General features: G+C 32.2%; 2 protein-coding genes across 3 annotated transcripts in view; both read left to right on the top strand.

Annotated features, from left to right (window-relative positions):
* The window catches only part of LOC111639697 (gastrula zinc finger protein XlCGF49.1-like), a 17,610-nt gene extending 14,688 nt beyond the window's left edge, over nt 1–2,922 (top strand). Inside the window, exon 4 of the mRNA XM_023385629.1 lies at nt 2,852–2,922. The gene's annotated coding sequence lies outside the window, so the exon portion shown is untranslated. The remainder of the gene's footprint in view (nt 1–2,851) is intronic.
* Nucleotides 579–12,458, top strand: part of LOC111639654 (FERM and PDZ domain-containing protein 4-like) — a 169,350-nt gene continuing 157,470 nt past the window's right edge. The window contains exon 1 of one of the 2 annotated variants that reach the window (XM_023385572.1): nt 579–661. The gene's annotated coding sequence lies outside the window, so the exon portion shown is untranslated. The remainder of the gene's footprint in view (nt 662–12,458) is intronic. The other variant, XM_023385584.1, reaches the window with a different exon arrangement.

Raw genomic sequence — 12,458 nt, 5'->3', positions numbered from 1 at the left:
TCTTTAAAAACAAGAAATATATATATAATTACTTTTATAAAAATTTAATTATATATTTTAAAATAAGGAAAACAATTTATAGATACAATTCAATAATTAACACATTAAATATGCACATACCAACCAAAATACCCATAAATTCACATTTATAAATGAGTTAATTAATAAATAAATATACTTTATACGTAAAAAAAAATGAAATGTTAACAATTAAAACTTATTTTAAATTCATTTTAAACCTTTTCTAGAAGGGTCGCACTTTAAAAAAAAATCGTTTAAATACACACATATTTATATATATATATTTTAAATTAATAAATAATTTTAAATTATTTTTTTAAAAGGTTTATACATTTAATACAGATGTATTTCGATTATCGGCGGCCATCACGGTATCTTTTGCGCCAATATTTTAAGTTAAATTCATTGCACGACGCATTATAAATGATAAAATAACTACAGCGAATAGAAAGTAGTTAAAGTGACAAGAAAGATCGATTTTTCTATTAGTTTTTCGCACATCATTTCATCCGTCGTCCGTTTCTCCACCCATCGCCTTTTACTAAGCAGCCAAACAGACCGCCTCACAATCTGGCGGAGGAGTAAAGAGTTGGCAGATGGAATACTAGAAGCGTACGAATGCCATCAGTTTTAAATGTCGGTAAGTGTCAATTTCATCAAATACTTCCATTATAAATTCATATTAATTTTATATCCGCCATTACTTTTCCTATAAAAACGCGCAAAAAATGGAGTCATATAAGTGATGTGACACCTGCTGCCTAGTTCATTGCCTTTAAGAAAATCGGTGAGTTGGCAACTGAGCTTTTCCTATATTTATATATATATATGTGTCATATATATGTATATATATATATGATTTCTGCTGGTATCTTTCTTGTAGTATTATTGCTACCAATTGTTTGTTTATTCTCTTCTTGTGTTTCTGTTGCAAGTCCTTTTACTTATTGTTGTATCGCGCGCTGTTATACTTATCTGTGGATAAATGCTGCTTAACTTTGCTGAGGAACCACCAGGCGGGGATGAATACGCTATAAATGGCGTCGCTGTGGAAGGTTGCTTCTGCTGTTGTGTGTCCTTTGGCAACAGGTCGCTGATTGTCGCGCCTGTCGCGTACTTACGCGTTGTAAAATGCCTATATCTACAATAATCGAATATTGTTGCTTACATGACTAGATCGAAAAATTTTTTCTTGTGTTCTACCCATATTTACCATCCTCCCGGGCGTTTTTTTTCTTGTATTTTTTTAGGGGGTAAGCCAATACTTTAATCTCTTGTATAATTTTAATATACGGCATGTTTTTGTGTTCTTTTCCCAAAAAAATTTCTTGTATGTTTGTGTATGTAGCTCAAGGAAGTTAGAAACTAGAAGCGAGCTTTGCGAATATTTCGTGATCGCTAGTGCGAGCAAGTGTTGAGAAATATATAGAAATTGCTTTAATTATAAAGTATTTACAGTTTATTCTGTGGTAAGTAAGTTTTTTTTTAATGTGTTAAATTTATAAATTATTTTTTTGTTTTATATATATATACATTAAAATCATTCGTAATTCTATTCGTTGTAAGCTGATACGGGCTTTTTTAATGTTATAAACACAGGTAATTATGTTGTATAGAAAATGCATAATTCTACTGCGTGTTTGTAGCATAGTTTTATGCTCGAGTTTATAATTGCAGCTTTCAAAATGTCAGAATGTCGTATTGTCTTACAGGTTTGTCAAGTGCAGGTCATCGATGAAAGCAAACGTACAGCCTAGAAACCAATATTATTAATATATTTCGATTGTTTTTTTTTTTCTCTCTTTATAAGTAAAAGTCGAAAATTATTTATATAAATCACATTTATTCCATTCGTTATAAGAATTTTATACGTGGGACTTGGGTTTCCACTGTTATATATATAATTTAATGTAATATACCTATATTTGCATTGATTATTATGGAAAATTACGATGAATCATCGCTTAAATTTTTTTTTCTTTTGTGTTAAATTTGAATATTTTAAATTTAAATTAAGTTTATTATTAGCTTATATATTAACCACTCTTTATATATAATTAATTAATCCTTAATGTAATTATATTTATTTATATTAATGATATAGCCTATATTAACTATGAAATGTATGTTATGTATGGTTTCACATATGAAAAATCTATTTATAGTTATGTTTGTNGTGCAACGTATGTCTGTGTATAATGAACTACCAGCGTTCATAACATGTTTGCAACACTAGTACATTTGCCAGATGCGTGAAAACAGAGTAACACAAGCTTAAAGCGGCGTAGGCTAAGGCAAAACTCAAGTTATAACTAGGATAGTCAGTAATGTTGTTGATCATATCCGTATTTCGAATTTTTATTGGAATATTCTATTTTTTTTCCTGGACAATTTAATCGATCCTCTTTGGTATTAATCGACCCCCTTTCGACCCTCATGTATTAATCGACCCCTGGAGAATTCTTATCGACCCCAAGGGGTCGATATCGACCACTTTGGGAACCCCTATTTTATACGGATTACAATGCAGAATCAATTTTCTCTGCACTTTCCATACTATGATACAATTGCAACTCAGAATGACACGGTTGGGACCTTATCTCAGGAGCAAAGAACCAGTGACCCTTTACCGTCCATACGTCCAGTTTCCTTACTCAAGTTCTCATTCTCGTCAGAGCTTAAAGCTTTGATTGCAGAGCCGATTACAAACCATTGATTTAAGAATTTTCTTAAAAATTGCAGAGTCAATGGCAAATTGCCATTGTCATTGACTTTGAAATTTGGTCAAAAGTTGGCAATTTTTTAGAATTCCCATTGTTTTCTTTTACAGCTTCACGAGAAATGGGACAAGATGAATGTAACTGATAACATTCTACAGTTGGGCCAGTTTTATACCCAAAACATGGCTGCAACACTTGCACTAGTGCGATGCTTGCAGTATCAAAAAATGACATAGTGATTACTTTTAATACTAATTTTTTTATGGAAATGTCTTCAACATATCCTGAAATGTCGCCATAGGTGACCATACAAGAGTTGGTCGCATTTAGATCGCTAAATATCAATATCTCTACGCAGCCTCGAATAGTATATTTGAAATTACGATAACCTGGTATATAAATGATAACTCAAGAATTTTAACGATCCATTTAACAGTCAATTACAATTTCATACAGCGAGCTTCATATACAATAAAATCAGCGATCAATGACTGATTGCTCATTGGTTAATACCCAAGGTGATTCTTTTCGTAGACAGACTGTAGTCTCTTTTATGCAGATGAACAATTAACGAGCCATGTTCTGTTTACAAGTCTGTTTTAGCGTAACTGGCATGCTCTATATTAATTATGTAAGCTCGTAAAACACAGTCCCAGTAATCCAATTATATGGAACCGGAATAGTGTCGGATTACGGAGATTGCCGGATTATTGGAATCAGGTAATATTGTATTAAATTGGAATACTTATACGAGGCGATGCCGTCGCTGATAATCAATGTCACAAACTTGTTGGATTCTCTCTAAATTTTTCACTAAATTTAGTGGGGTGTACTGTATTTTGGTGGGAAATTCTGGGGTACTGATTTTCATATTTATACAATATTGTGTTTTTTTAAACATCCTAAAATGAGCCTAACAATCTTTAATACCTTAACTAAGTGTTCCAGCACGGGCTCAATATTACGTGGCTTTCTAGTAGGAAAGTGTCAAAATTTAGTGAGAACTGTTAGTGTATTCTTAATGAAGTAGGCCTGTAAGTTGTAATACTGACCTCTATGTACACAGCGCGGTACAAGGAACGTATTGATTACTAGACTAAATAAAAAGTGCGCCGAAATAATGTCTATACAGTATAATACAATTTGTAATACCCGAGAGTCGACTATTACTGGGCATGTCGAACTAGTGAACGGCCGGATTACTGAGACTATACTATACTTAATACAAATGTAATTGTTAATACTTAATTTACGTTCAAAAGCGGGACACTTCAAACAACAGCCAAGTAAATCATCATCCAAGATGAAATGTGGAAAAAGAGTATCAAATATAATACAAAGTTCAAATTGATCTACGAAGTGCACTTTTCGACTTCTAGCATAGAAGCTTTCCTGTAGATCCTTCTTGATTCCATTTGAGTAGCGCAATAAATCTTCAAGACAATTACTTATTTTATTTATTCAGGACCATTAAAATGGAAGATTGGAGTCCAATGTCTTCCTCTTTATTGATCCTGAAGATATTTTCTCTCCCCTACGTCCACTTACCTAAAATACTCTCTCATATAAAATAAGGCAAAGAAATTGATATCTTTCCAAATGGGCCTATTGAAGTTTGAAACTACTCTTTCTTATTGTTGCTCACCTAATATCGACAATAACAATAGTACTACCATAACTTTTAATTTGCGAAAACTCCTTTTATGAATTGTTTATTCGTGAAATTTTTTCACTATTTTATTGTTATTATTATAAATTTTTGAGTCCTCAAGCGCTTGCACCCCTAGGCCTTAAACCCATTAAGCGATTTCCTATTAGGGCCTGGGAGCTCAAGCACCTAAAGGATGCTTGAGCTTCCTTAGTGACCTAATGGTAATCCGCCATTAACTCTATCGTGGATCATATTCATTATGGATTTAGATAGATACATAGAATAGCTGGGTGGGGAGGAGAGGAGTGAATGTCACAGGTACTGTACTTTAATTGTTAATTGCAATATATCTCACAAGATGTCAGTAGAAGTTAAGAATTTGTCACTAGAGGAGGGAACGATCTTGTACAATACGTCTTGTTATGTCTAATTGTTTAGTAAATTTAAAGAAGAAAAGGTAATCGTTTTAAGATAAAAATTTAACTTTTTAAAGTTTAAACGTAATAGTAATTTTTCAAGCATAAAATTTATTTTGAATTGGTTTAGATTATATACAGTTTTACGTTAATTCAGAGGCATACCAGGAGTACTTATGGTACTAAACAGCGCCATCTTAATATCAAAACAATCGGTTTTGTTACACTAAAATAAAAATAAATAAAATAACGCATATCGCACGACTTCAATTAGATAAGACTAAGTAATCAAAGTAATTCTGGGTGTAATTAAATAACATTCCCCAAAAAATGACAGAGGGCACGTGCGTTGGTTCACCCCCAAAATCTACCTCCAGATCATCTGTATTATCATACACCATTGCGTCAATTTCACGTCATTCTTTAGAATTTCTCGTTGTAAAACTGAAGAAATGATGTCAAATGCTGCAAGTGTTAGCAAATTACACCAAGAGTACGCGTATGTACTGTACTGCTTATACATAAATCGTTACATATATGAACTTTGCTGGATTAATCGGGATGACATTTTTCCATCCATCCCGGATAATCGAGCGTTTACTGTATGTGTATATGTAGGCCTATACAGTCAAATCTCTGAACAACCGCATAGTAGACGGAAAAGCCGAAAACACCAGACGAAAATTAAATATTAATACTATTTTAAAATTCTGTANAAAATCTATTTATAGTTATGTTTGTTCATGTGTCATTATGTATGCTTGCATTGTTTATAGTTCAGAATCATATATTTTTGCATACAGTGGTGATTAATTAATATAACTTTCACAGAGCTTAACACATAAACCCGATGGTGAATTGTTTAGATTTGTATATTTTCTATTCTTAATTAAGCATAGTTTTAATTAATATACTTTAAAATGGGTTCTAATTAAACTTAATTTGCTAGAAATTCATTAATACTTCGCAATTAAATTCTGTAAAATATTGTTTTCGATAAATGTCTGCACAGAAATCAATTAGATAAAATTGATTTCCATAAAGAATTATTTATTAATATACACAGGATTTAATTTATACTTTCTCCTTCCGTAATGTGATCCCTGAGTCATGTTGTGTTTAAAAATTTATCCAAAAATAGATCAAATTTTCTAAGCAAAATCACCTGATACGGGGTATGATTAATCATTACCAGCTCGAATAGGGCTCGCTATGGGCTCATTTATCATTGAGTCCTATTCAAAGAAAGAGAAAAGCCGTTCTAACAAAGAAAAAGGGCAGTTGTTTTCTTCTATCTTCATATTATATAATGATAATAAGCTTGTTCTTGCGAGACAATACTTGTATGTAAAGTGCAGGGGCCCGTCAGTCTCGAATGTATAGGGCTCACGACTTTATTAATTTGGCCCTGACTGTTTAATTTTATCTTCTTCCACGTATGTTGATGCATTGGGGTGATGCATTGATAGAAACTCTCAGTGATGATGGGATAGGGCAATTGCCAAGGGGGGGGTGCCATTTCTGTAGAGAATGGTCCCTATTTAGGTGTTATATACGTGAAGAAAACGAGGATAACTCCACGCGACCAGCCCGTTCGTTAGGTGAGAACCCACGACCCTAGTGTTTAGTGGTTTATCCACTTGGTCACTAGCAGGCCTTTCAGTGATGAAGCTTTACTAAGCTAATTCATTGGCAAGTTTTTCAATGACGAAACAATTTTTATGTAGTAAATTTATCATGAAAATTACCTGAAAATTTCACACTTTTTAAGTAATTTAATTGATAAAAATATCGTAGATTAATTCCATTCGCAAATAAAATTGAAACAGATATTCATTCATTATGAATATCGATGTATGACGAACGAATTTAATTACATCTTTAATAATTTAATTAATCACATAACTAATTAGTAGTTTTAGTATTTAAATATTGAACTGTGAATGAATCTCGATAATTGGAGTCGATTTTCTGGATTTTATAAGCCTTTATAAATTGGCGAAAATTAAATTATCATTAATCATTTGATAAAGAAATCAATTATAAATCATCGATTATCAACAAAACGGAGTGGTGTTTAGCGTTTTAAACTTAAACAAATTATTGGATAAACTAAATAAACACGTATCAATAATTACATTTATCATTATTTGCTAAATTGTAATAATCTACTGGATAAGTTTTAAGACTTGTACTTTAAAATAACGACATAATAATTATCTCATTAATTACATTCGCACATTTTCCTTCAGTCCTGTAGCTTAGTAATGTCATTAACGAGTTAAATTATTAATAATTATTCCGTAAAAATAAAAAAAAAAAACACATTTAAATTACATTAATTCCGTCATTATTCGATTTAACCCCACCGTTTTCTCGCACTAAATCGAGTTTACCACATTAAATGCACAGTAATTACATATGATTCGGTTACAACACTAACGTTTATGGGAGAAACACGTCTTCGCTAGCGCTTTACCAGGGTAACTCTACTTAGAAAAGCGTTATATCGAGGCATTTGACTTGGTATAAGAGCAATTTCGTTAGTTCTTATGCAACAAATTTTTTCCGGCTTTGAGAATTCTCTATAATCGAGACTACAATAGGATATACATAGCCTATTGCTGAATAATTCTTACAGTTTTATTTATTTTAAATTACAAGTCGAACCCCCTATAACACTGTTGATTATTCCGTTTTATATGAATTCCATGTTGTAAGTCACTTAGATTTTACAAATATGTGTGCTGGGCTGTGAACAGTTCATGTAAAATCTAAGTGACTTGTACAACATGGAATTCATATAAAACGGAAAAAGCAACAGTGTTATAGGGGGTCGACTGTATTTAATTGTTACTTTTCCGGCTGTTTTATATATAACAGAGGAAAAGTTTACCACATACAAGGTATAGACACAAACACTATATCTCGCACCTCTATTCAACAAGTAAATGCAATTGCATTGGCGCATAGGGTGTTGGTAATGGGCTGTTTGTTGATTTAGACACCATGTACCCGAACCCCTTCTCATGGGGTAAATTATACCGCGGGTTCTAAGATAAGAGCATGGTTTAATTTGGAAAGTTGTAGAATGTTTCAAAATACAGTACAAAAATTTCCGTGTGAGGAAGCGAATCCTCACACGGTTTCCTCATTGCAATAATGTTTAGTTACTACGTGACAAGCGCAAGGTGTAGCCTGGTGTAATACAGTACTTGTACCTACACCCTGTCATTCTCAAAGTGGGTACTACCACCCCCTTGAAGGAAGTCGATAGAAGACTGAATGGGGTGCTGGAAAGAAGGGGGCAAAAATTAATTTTTTTATAGTCAGATAAAAGAGAACGAAGACATTTTTAATAGAAAATTAATAATTGTTTAATGTTCAATGCCTGGTGTTATGCCACGAATCTTTACTCTCCCGTTCACAGTTGAATTTATGAACGTTGAAAATTCCAATACGCAAACCGCATTTTCTCATAATTTATTTTAACTCTCGTCTTCTAACGACAGTTATTAATAGTATTTTAGTTGCTTTGTCAATATCTAAGTAACAGAATGGCTCATCCTTGTAATTATTATCATTACTTATCGCTACATTCTGTATTATTATCTCTTATTGATTGACGTTCAACAATTTTCTGCGGTTAACGAGAATAAAATGTCTGTGTGTTAATCTACGTATTGGAAACTAAGTAGAGCGAATTGAATATGTTTGGCTTACACTACTTATAAAAATTGCTGATCTACAGATTCCTGGATAAGTAAATTAAAAAATATCAGGGGTGGGCAAACCTTGTCTCGATAGGAACCATATAATAGTAATTTATATATAACCTATATAAGATACTTTATACTTATATNAAAATAGTCGTTGGCCATGCAAAACTTATTATTTTTTACTTGAAATGTATTTTGTGATTGTGGCAAGAACACCAGATGACGCTTTTATCATTTTTTACATTTTAACTACGGAGGCAGTAGCCTAAAAAGGAAGGTCGTCTCCGTGAGTTTGTGATTTTATGAACTGCTGATGGTGCGAACAACGAAAGAAATGACTGAAACAAAATTTTTTTGTAAGAGTCGTACTTTTATTTTATTAACACTAAGATGTGCTTAGCTACAGGATCGAAGGGGATTGTTTTGTTTGACAACCCGTTTCATATTGTGTGGCAGTATTTTTCAATTTTTTTCTAGCAATGGCTACGGCATCCTCATTTCTTTATCAATGTGGAGTTATTGTGCTTTTCACACTTTTATTAATACACGTAAGAAGTGTTGTAGTTCTGCTCAGCAACACATTTCGCGGCATTCCTAGTGTTGTTATGGCATCATTGCGTAGCTCGTTGAGAATTTGTATGGTACCCGGAGGTAGAGCGGGCCCTTTCAATTATTGTTTTTTTTTTTCGAACAAAGGAGATACATAGAACGCTCTCTTTATTATTAAAATGCATATATTATTTTTTGATAGTAAAAATAAGATTAACTTATACGGGTAGAAACCAGTACTAAGAACCCTTAAATTTTCTCATGGTCGACCTTAAAGTGCTGCGGCATCCCGATTGAAAACCATTGTCGATAGTGTTTAGAAAATTCCTTTTAGAATCTAATCTACTCAACTTTATTTTTAACATCATTATTAATATTTAGGGTGAAAAGAATGATTAATCGTCGTGAAGAAGCACTTTGCGTGTAATCATCAGATAAACAAATCCTTAATTGTGTCTTTTTAAGAAAATTACACACATAATTTTGAAGGACTTAGATACTTTATACTTATATATATGGAATGGTACCAAAGTTGGACCCCTATTTCTAATATGGAGGGTCTAGAAGAGCCACACGAGGCTCTCGAGCCGCAGTTTTGCCACCCCACTAAACTATAAGTAAACAAAGCTAAGTAGTTTTGTATACTTACTCTACATGCAAGAGCTTGCAGATCAGCAATGTGCATACGATGAGAAGGTGTTGCCATTGTGAATGTTCTGTTATACACCAGAAGCAACTGTCCAAACTGTACACGTAATTTATTAATTACGGTGTAAAGCTTAAGGGAGGTAGGAGGATCGCAAGTGTTGTACATGACGGGGAGGGAAGGGTTCAAGGTATTGTCTTTAATGTCAGAAGATCCACGAACCATTGTACGGGTAATTAAAGGGAACGGAGTTTACCAGAAACACATTATTGCACACAACAGGGAGGGAGCAGGGGTCAAAAATTGTACACGTAATTAATAGACTTCTCCTTATTTAGATTTTAAATGGAAAAATTGAAATTTTTTTTTATTTAATTAAGAATATAAACGTTAACATTTTATTTTTCACAAGGCTAAATTATGTCGTACATCATCAGAGCACTGACTTTATATAATTCCAATAGCTTGTGTTATTTATTCCCATTCCTCCGAGTAAATCTCCAATCCAAATTAATTGAATTTAACGGAAAAAACAAAAGAACAAGGTGTAGCCTGGTGTAATACAGTACTTGTACCTACACCCTGTCATTCTCAAAGTGGGTACTACCACCCCCTTGAAGGAAGGCGATAGAAGACTGAATGGGGTGCTGGAAGGAAAGGGGGAAAAATTTATTTTTTATAGTCTTGTTTTAGGATCTAAAATTTGTGATGTCACAACGAAAATGTGGTGTCAGTATTAATATATTCTGTCTGGTTTGTGCTTCTTCCTCCTTAATATCAGCAGACATTGTAATTAGTGTAAACTAACTAACTGGTGACCTATAAAAAATTGCATGTTGCTTCTGGCATCCACCCGTTTCGGATCGATGAAAGCATTTCATTGCTCCTCCCGTTTAAACTATTGTCGTTAAAAATAATTACAAAAATGCATGAAATTTTATGTTTTTGAGATTAACTTTTCTGAAAACTTTTTTTCTTTTTGACAAGGCGTCGAGTTGGATCGATGAAAAGATGAATAAAATTGCCACCCGTCTTACTTCTTACATCATTACGTTCATTCAACTGCAAATAAATTTTAACTAAATTCTTCGTAGAGCTTAGAGTACAGGGCGTAAAGGGTTAGAGAATAGAGCATAGAATACAGAACGTAGAGGACTACAACATAGAATATACATCGTAGGTGATTAGAGCTTAAACTTAGAATGCAGAGCGTAGGATTAGAGCATAAACAGAAAAAAGAGCCTGGAAGATTAGAGTGTAGAGCATAGACAATAGAATAAAGGACGTAAAGTACAATAGAATTTAGAGTACGACATGCAGAAAATTAAACTGTACAGACTATTTGATGTAGGTTTGTTAATCTTGAACATAGACCATTGAACATACATTAATTAAAAGCATAGCACAGTGTTTCAAAACCCTTTTTAACTAGTGTCCACAATTTTAGATGGCACACTAACGAGCTAGTGCCGCATCAAAAGTGCTCCTATACGTTACAAGCGGCATTGAAGATTCACATTTTTTATATAAAAATAGAGAAACAATACTTTCACGAAATTTAGTAGCGCTCCTAGCTGAAGTTCATGAAACACTGATATAGAGCTTACTGTATAACTATAAAATACCGTAGCGTTTAACATTTTACTAACGAATTTATTTAATTACAGTGAACTCGGTACAACTAAATCATTCACTATATAATTTACATAAAGAATAGCACTATATCGGGATCACTGTTTATTAGTAGAGTACAGTACATAGCGCTATGGTCTACTAAGCACTCTATATAGTGCTTTCATTACACAGGGCATATATCCCTGTGTGATGAAAGTATCTATGTGAGGGCCTATGCCCGGGCATATGCCCTCACATAGATGAAAGCATAAAAGCATAAAACAATGATATAGTAACTATAGTAAGCAAAGACTTTATGAAACAACTGATCTGAACAATACATTATAGCGTTGTATTCATGCTAATAATGTTAATTGCATTGCTATTTGTCCAGAACTTTTAATATTTTTATATACAGTAATTAAAATAATAAATTATAATTTATATCACACAATATTAAGCTTATGTAGGCTATACACTAATTACAATTAATACACAACAGAACTCAAAATCTATAGAATTCCATTACAGATGTTACTGCCTTAATTCACTTAATTTAATCACTTTAATGATCAACTTTTAATGTTAATTACCGTTAAACAATACATATTTCTCGTAACATTAATTTACTAATTTAGGAAATTCTTTATTAATTAAAGTAGTTAACACAGCCCTTGTCTGTTACTTAACAATATAATTGTATAATAGATCCCCTCTTTTACGGGGAATCTATTATGCAATTATAATAACATAAATATTGTATATAAATGTATATAAATTTTATATTATAACTGTATCAACCGTGTACAGCTGTTATAAATTTAAATCGATTAATAGACACGAGAAATTATTTATTTATAAAACAGTACAATTTTTCAACACCAGATGGAGACGTCGATAGTAAAAATTCAAAATTTTGAATTTTGATTGGATGAAATTTAATTTTTAAAATTCAAAAGAAAAAAAAATCGTATAAATTTTTAAAAATATTATAAAATATTTTTAAGTTAATTAAATTTCAGTATTAAATATAAAAATAATTTTAAAAAATAATTAATTTAAAATTTAAAATACTACTATATAAATTAAATATAATGTAGCATTGACTTTGAAATTTGGTCA

This window comes from Centruroides sculpturatus, unplaced genomic scaffold (assembly GCF_000671375.1).
Source record: "Centruroides sculpturatus isolate CEXI.00-Female unplaced genomic scaffold, Cexi_2.0 scaffold212, whole genome shotgun sequence".
Lineage (NCBI taxonomy): Eukaryota > Metazoa > Arthropoda > Arachnida > Scorpiones > Buthidae > Centruroides > Centruroides sculpturatus.
The sequence above is the reverse complement of the archived record's forward strand: the minus strand, read 5'-3'. Positions and strand labels throughout refer to the sequence as shown.